Here is an 8,012-nt window from a genome sequence, read left to right on the forward strand (position 1 = left end):
TGAACGTGAAGTTGTCGGGGCAGGTTTCCTTGACATTTCTAAATGCTGGTGAAACTATTGATCTTATATACCGGCGTGATTTCTTGAAAACTATTGTAAATCCAAAGCGGTAGATATTCTTCATCGTGTTAATGAATATCGTATTGTAAGAAATCAAATTACTAAATTAATAAGAAAATCTAAACGCCAATACTTTTCCGAGATTTCCACTAAATATAAACATGATCCAAAGAAATTATGGAATGAACTTACTTTGATGACTGGAAATACAAAAAAAAAGATGTTCCAGCTGAAATAGACTGTAACGCAATGAATGATTATTTTATTAATGTAGGCAAAAATTTTAATTATAAAGAAAAAGATATTAACTGGAATCAACCACAGTGTATGTATGAATTCGATTTTGATCATGTTAAACCTGATGAAGTGTTAAAACTGCTCCTGAGTTTGTCATTCAAGTAACCTAGATGTTATGGATTTTTATTCTAAACTTCTATGTTTAGCTGCACCTTTTATTTACAACTCACTAAGTCACATTTTCAATTTAAGTTTAATGTCAGGTATAATCCCGGATGACTGGAAAAAAGTAAAGAACAACGCCTGTGTATTAGGGTAAAGGATCAAAATCAGATAAATCAAATTATATAACAATTTCAGTCGCTTGTCATATCTCAAAATTAATTGAAAAAACTGTTCAAAAACAACTTCTCGTTTATTTACAGAAGTTTGATCTGATTAATATTGATTAGTTTGCTTTCATTCCTAACCACTCAACTGTTACCTCCTTACATAGAGTTATTGACGACTGGTATTGGGCATTCAATGAACGTGAAGTTGTCGGGGCATGCTTCCTCGACATTTCTAAATGCTTCGATTCAATCGATCACAAGCTATTACTATTTAAATTAGAAAAATACGGCGTTACTCGTACTCCATTGAAATGGTTTGAATGTTATTTAATTAACAGATAGCAAATGGTCGGTTGCCATGGTGAAATGTCATCATATAAAGATGTGGATATAGGAATTCCGCGAGGGAGTGGGCTTGGCCCGGCTCTTTTTCTCTTAATGATATTTCTACTTGTCTCATCAGTGGTGAATGTAATATTTTTGCTGATGACGTGGAAATTTATGATTATGGTTCCGATGTCAACGATGTTACTTTAAAAATGCAGAAAAAAATATCGACAATGTTAAAAAAAGTATAAACGTCAGTAAGACAAGGGTAATGCTGTTGAGAAATAGGTCTTATTCATGCGATAAGATTAATATTTTTATCGACAATAATTTGGTAGAACAGGTAAAATCCATTAAATATGCTACCTCGATGTTGAAATTAATGAAAATTTGAATTGGAGTTCGCACGTTAATCAAATATCTAAAACATTAGCCTACAATATATTTTCTCTCTGTAAACTGAGACAAATTTTGAATAAATCCCTTCTTAACACTCTTTTTATGACTAATGTTTTGCCAACTTTAGATTATGTCATTTCTGTTTGGGGAAATTGTATTGGGAAAAGGGAACGAGATCACTTAACACGATTACAAAAGAGAACAGCACGCTACGTTACAGGTAATATTGATTATGTAAAAAGTCGGGGTAAAGATCTCATGACGGAACTCAAATGGCCTACTATCGAGCAAAGACGTGATTTTTTTTTAGCCAATATCATGTTTAGGTATATACATGGAACGGCTCCTACTAGATTATGTAATAATGCTGAGATGGTAGTTGATAGGCATGACGTAAGAACTAGAAGTTGTGATACACTCAATGTTATACCACCCAAACCGAATTTGAAATGTTTTAAGAGGTCTTTTTTATTTTCAGGATCAAAAACTTAGAATAATTTACCACATTTTCTTCAAAATCTACCTTCAATTAACTCCTTCAGAAGAATGTATAAAAGACTCTTCCAATGTTAATACATGTCTTCCTAATCGTTAATCATATTATGAAGCTTCATTGTAACGATTCTACTGTGCATTTCCCTTCCTTTCTGGTAGCAGGGCCCTATGATTCGGATCATGCTTTGTTATCGCATCGCAGACTTGGGAATGGATGACTGGATAGCTCAATGTTTGGTGTGTGAATATTTTTTTTTCTTTCTTTCTCACTTTCTTTTTTTTTCTCTTTCTACTCTTCTTTCTTTCACTCTATGTCTCTTATTTTTCTTCATACTTACCGTTTCCTTTATTTCTTATTTCGTTCTTTTCTCTCTTTACTCTTCCCTTTCTTTGTCTTTCAATCTTTTATTTTGCCTTTCCTTATTTTGTAGTAAATTTGTCCTTTCTTCTTTTTTTTTTCCTTTTTTTTTATCTGTACGTCCTTTCTTTATCTTCATTTTGCTCTGTTTTCTTTCTTTTCTGCGATGTAGTGGATGTTTAAATTTCCTAATAAGTATGATTTTGGTATGTGAGCTCTGTTTCAGAATGCGGGTGTTGTAAAATAAACATTTTCTTTGATGATCGAACTTATTGATATTCATGATGTTTAGCTTGACTGCATGTCGCCGCACTCTGTTTCATAGGCTTTTCCAAATGATTGTTGTGGTGCATGGTTTTTGTTCGACTTACCGTGAAATGAATGTCAATGTTAAATATTGTGTCTTTTCTCTCCCATGTCTGCGATGTGTTGGGCGGGGACTGTTCCGAGTAATGAATCATCGGTTGCTTGCGAAATGTTTGGGTGGTGGTAGCAGATTGTCTTCCCGTGGTCACTTTACTAGTTTGAACTGAATTTCACTTTTATTAATGTTTTAACATAATTATTTACAGTATTTCATTATCATATTTTAGTAGCTAGGTAATTGATATACCTGCAAACTTTTTGTATAGTTTCCTAGTATCATACACTCTGGAGGATGATGTGCTGGTTTGGCGCTTTGGGGGCTTGTTAAGTACACGGCTGCCCTTTTAGAGAGCTGTTTTTTTTTTCAATGAAATTTTAACTTTAATCAAGGTGTCATTACTGTTTAGGTTCCTAGAGTGTTGAATTGTCACTTTGTCATCAGTGTAGATACTACTGTTTTAAATATTTATATGTATTTTGCATCATGATATTGTAACTGTTTTTTTAACCTTGTCAAATCAGAACATTGATGTAAAACAGCAATTCAGCTGATCTTTTTATCCTGTATAAATATTTTCTAATAAATAAATAAATGAACAAATAAATTAGGGGGGCGCTAAAGTGATGTTCAAACTAGGGGCACTGTTTAATGTTCGAACCAGTAGCGCCGAATTGATGTTCGAACTAGTGGGAGCCAAATTAATGTTCGAACGAGGGGCGCCAAATAGATGTTCGAACTAAGGGGTTGCAGAATTTATCTTCGAACTAGGGGGCGCCAAATCGATCTTCGAACTACGTGGTGCCGAATTGATATTCGACGAACTAGGGGCGCCAAATTGATCATCGAACTAGGGTGGCGTCGAATTTATCTTCAAACTAGAGTCGCCAAATTATTCTTAGAATTATGTTTGAACAAGGGGGGGGCGCCAAATTGATGTTCGAACTAGGAGGGCGACGAAATGATGTTCGAACTAGGGGTGCTGAATTAATATTCGAACTAGGTGGCGCCAAATCGAGGTTCGAAATAGAGGGCACCGATTCGATCTGCAAACTAGGGGGCGCCAAATTGCTCTTCGAATTAGGGGGCGCCGAATTGATTTTTGAAGTAGGGCGCCGAATTGATGTTCGAACTAGGGGGCGCAAAACTGATGCTCAAAGTAGGGGGAGCCGAACTGAAGTTCGAACAAGGGGCCCCAAATCAATGTTCTAACTAGGGATACTAAATTGATGTTCGATCTAGGGGTGCCGAATTGATGATCGAACTACAGGGTGCCAAATTGATGTTTTAACTGGGGCGCCAAAGTGATGTTCGAAAATATTTTCCTTGACATATGTCATAAACATGCTCCTCTTAAAGTTATCAGAGTTAAAGAACGTTACTCTCCGTGGATAACTGGTGAAATTATTGATCTTATGTACCGGCGTTATTTATTGAATAAAAAATATTGTAAATCCAAAGCGGTAGATATTCTTCATCGTGTTAATGAATATCGTATTGTAAGAAATCAAATTACTAAATTATTAAGAAAATCTAAACGCCAATACTTTCCCGAGATTTCCACTAAATATAAACATGATCCAAAGAAATTATGGAATGAACTTACTTTGATGACTGGAAATACAAAAAACAAAAATGATGTTCCAGCTGAAATAGACTGTAACGCTATGAATGATTTTTTATTAATGTAGGCAAAATTTTTAATTACAAAGAAAACGATATTAACTGGAACCAACCACAGTGTATGTATGAATTCGATTTGAGCATGCTAAATCTGATGAAGTGTTAAAACTGCTCCTGGGTTTGTCATCCACAAGTAACCTAGATGTTATGGATTTTTATTATAAGCTTCTACGTTTTACAGCCGTTTTATTAATTTTAATTCAAATCACCTATATGCAGCTTGTACAAAAATGTTTAAACGTCTGTTGTTGACTTGCCGTACGGTCGCCGTAGAGCAAATGTGACCGAGGTATTAGCTCCACCTTTTATTTACAATTCACTAAGTCAAATTTTCAATTTAAGTTTAATGTCAGGTATAATCCCGCATGACTGGAAAAAGTCAAGAACAACGCCTCTATATAATGGTAAAGGATCAAAATCAGATAAAGCAGATTATAGACCAATTTCAGTCGCTTGTCATATCTCAAAAATAATTGAAAAAACTGTTCAAAAACAACTTCTTGTTTATTTACAGAAGTTTGATCTTATTAATATTGATCAGTTTGCTTTCATTCCTAACCACTCAACTGTTACCTCCTTGCATAGAGTTATTGACGACTGGTATGAGGCGTTCAATGAACGTGAAGTTGTCGGGGTATGCTTCCTAGACATTTCTAAATTCTTCGATTCAATTGACCACAAGCTATAACTATTTAAATTAGAAAAATACGGCGTTACTCGTACTCAATTGAAATGGTTTGAATGTTATTTAAGTAACAGAAAGCAAATTATATGTTGCCATGGTGAAATGTCATCATATAAAAATGTGGAAAGATGAATTCCGCAATGGGAGTGGTCTTGGCCCGGCTCTTTTTCTCTTAATGATTAACGATATTTCTACTTGTCTCATCAGCGGTGAATGTGATATTTTTGCTGATGACGTGGTAATTTATGATTATGGTTCCGATGTCAATGAAGTTCTTTAAAAATGCAAAAAAATATCAACAATGTTAAAAAATGGTTTGATAAAAATCACTTAAGTATAAACGTCTGTAAGACAAAGGTAATGCTGTTGAGAAATAGGTCATATTCATGCGAGAAGATTAATATTTTATCGACAATAATTTGGTAGAACAGGTGAAATCCATTAGATACCTCGGTGTTGAAATTAATGAAAATTTAAATTGGAGTTCGCTCGTTAATCAAATATCTAAAACATTAGCCTACAAGATATTTTCTCTCTGTAAACTGAGACAATTTTTGAATAAATCCCTCCTTAACACTCTTTAAATGACTAATGTTTTGCCAACTTTAGATTATGCCATTTCTGTTTAGGGAAATTGTATTGGGAAAAGGGAACGAGATCACTTAACACGATTACAAAAAAGAGCAGTACGCTACGTTACATGTAAAACAGTCGTGGTGAAGATCTCATGAAGGAACTCAAATGGCCTACTATCGAGCAAAGACGTGATTTTGTTTAGCCAATATCATGTTTAGGTATATACATGGAATGGCTCCTACTAGATTATGTAATAATATTGAGATCGTAGTTAATAGGCATGACGTAAGAACTAGAAATTGTGATACGCTCAATGTTATACCACCCAAACCGAATTTGGAATGTTTTAAAAGGTCTTTTTTATTTTCAGGAAAAAAAACTTGGAATAATTTACCACATTTTCTTCAAAATCTACCTTCAATTAACTCCTTCAGAAGAATGTATAAAAGACTCTTCCAATGTTAATACATGTCTTCCTAATCTTTAACCATATTATGTAGCATCATTGTAACGATTCTACTGTGCATTTCCCTTCCTTTCTGGTAGCAGGGCCCTATGATTCGGATCATGCTTTGTTATCGCATCGCAGACTTGGGAAGGGATGACTGGATAGCTCAATGTTTGGTGTGTGAATATTTTTTTTCTTTCTTTCTCACTTTCTTTTTTTTTTCTCTTTCTACTCTTCTTTCTTTCACTCTATGTCTCTTATTTTTCTTCATACTTACCGTTTCCTTTATTTCTTATTTCGTTCTTTTCTCTCTTTACTCTTCCCTTTCTTTGTCTTTCAATCTTTTATTTTGCCTTTCCTTATTTTGTAGTAAATTTCTCCTTTCTTCTTTTTTTTTTCCTTTTTTTTTTATCTGTACGTCCTTTCTTTATCTTCATTTTGCTCTGTTTTCTTTCTTTTCTGCGATGTAGTGGATGTTTAAATTTCCTAATAAGTATGATTTTGGTATGTGAGCTCTGTTTCAGAGTGCGGGTGTTGTAAAATAAACATTTTCTTTGATGATCGAACTTATTGATATTCATGATGTTGGACTTGACTGCATGTCGCCGCACTCATAGGCTTTTCCAAACGATTGTTGTGGTGAATGGTTTTTGTTCGACTTACCGTGAAATGAATGTCATTGTTAAAAATTGTGTCTTTTCTCTCCCATGTCTGCGATGTGTTGGGCGGGGACTGTTCCGAGTAATGAATCATCGGTTGCTTGCGAAATGTTTGGGTGGTGGTAGCAGATTGTCTTCCCGTGGTCACTTTAATAGTTTGAACTGAATTTCACTTTTATTAATGTTTTAACGTATTGTTTTCACAGTATTTCATTATCATATTTTAGTAGCTAAGTAATTGATATACCTGCAAACTTTGTGTATAGTTATCTAGTGTCATACACTCTGGAGGATTGGGTGCTGGTTTGGCGCTTTGGGTGCTTGTTTTTTTTTTTTTTTTTTTTATTCTCGAATATTTATACAGAGTGGCCTGATCAGCATTAAAAAACATACGAAAAACATAGTAACAGGTCATTATGAGATACATAAAAAAGGAACAAATACAAAGTAAAATACGAAAATATATTACGAGTTACAGATGGCAAGATTATAAATACGCAAGATATTAACATTAAAAGCTGGTCTACCTCAGGGCCCTGTGATTATATATATACATGTATAGAATGAAAAATAAAAATGAAAGATCGTTAAAACATAAGGCAATGTATCACACAGTACTAATAAATTTAATTTTGGAATAAAAAAAACAAGCAGAAGACATATCGCATCATTGGAAATTTCATCACTAATATACATCGAGATAAAAAGAAAGAAAAACAAAACAAACAAAACACTACACGCTTTAATGTCTAAATAATAAGTGGGAAACACAGAAAGACAAGAAAAGAGCAGCAATCAAGATTAAGAGTACTAGGAACGGCACGGACAAGAAAATAGTGGGTGATAAGTGTATTGTATACTGATTAAAATGAAGGATATGATTTGTCTATTTGTGTTTAAGTTGGTATTTGAAAGAATGTACGGATTTTGAAAATCTTGTATGGTCAGGTAGCTGGTTCCAATTTAAAGAGCCTAGGAACAGAAAAGATTTTTGGTAAAAGGTCGTACGACATTTTGGCAATCTCAAGAGCAATTTGTCAGAACTACGTGTGGTTCTCGTAGAGACATCATCGACAAATGAAAGTCTATCGTATAAAATGGCGGGCGATAATTTGTTGACACACTTATACATAAGAACACATGAGGAGAACTTTGTTTAGAGAGGGCCAATCTAGTTCTTTAAACACGATTTCAGAACGTGTCATCCATGTGCGATTTGATATCAGATACGCTGCTCTTTTATGTAACCTGTTAAGCGTGTCGTAATTTCCTTCTGATCTCCCAAACCAAACATTAGAACAATAAAGGATATGGGGAATGACATATCCCCAATAAAGTTTGGAAAGTTGAGATTGATTAAAATAATGTTTATTCCTGCGAATAATTCCA

This window comes from Lytechinus pictus, chromosome 12 (assembly GCF_037042905.1).
Source record: "Lytechinus pictus isolate F3 Inbred chromosome 12, Lp3.0, whole genome shotgun sequence".
Classification (NCBI taxonomy): domain Eukaryota; kingdom Metazoa; phylum Echinodermata; class Echinoidea; order Temnopleuroida; family Toxopneustidae; genus Lytechinus; species Lytechinus pictus.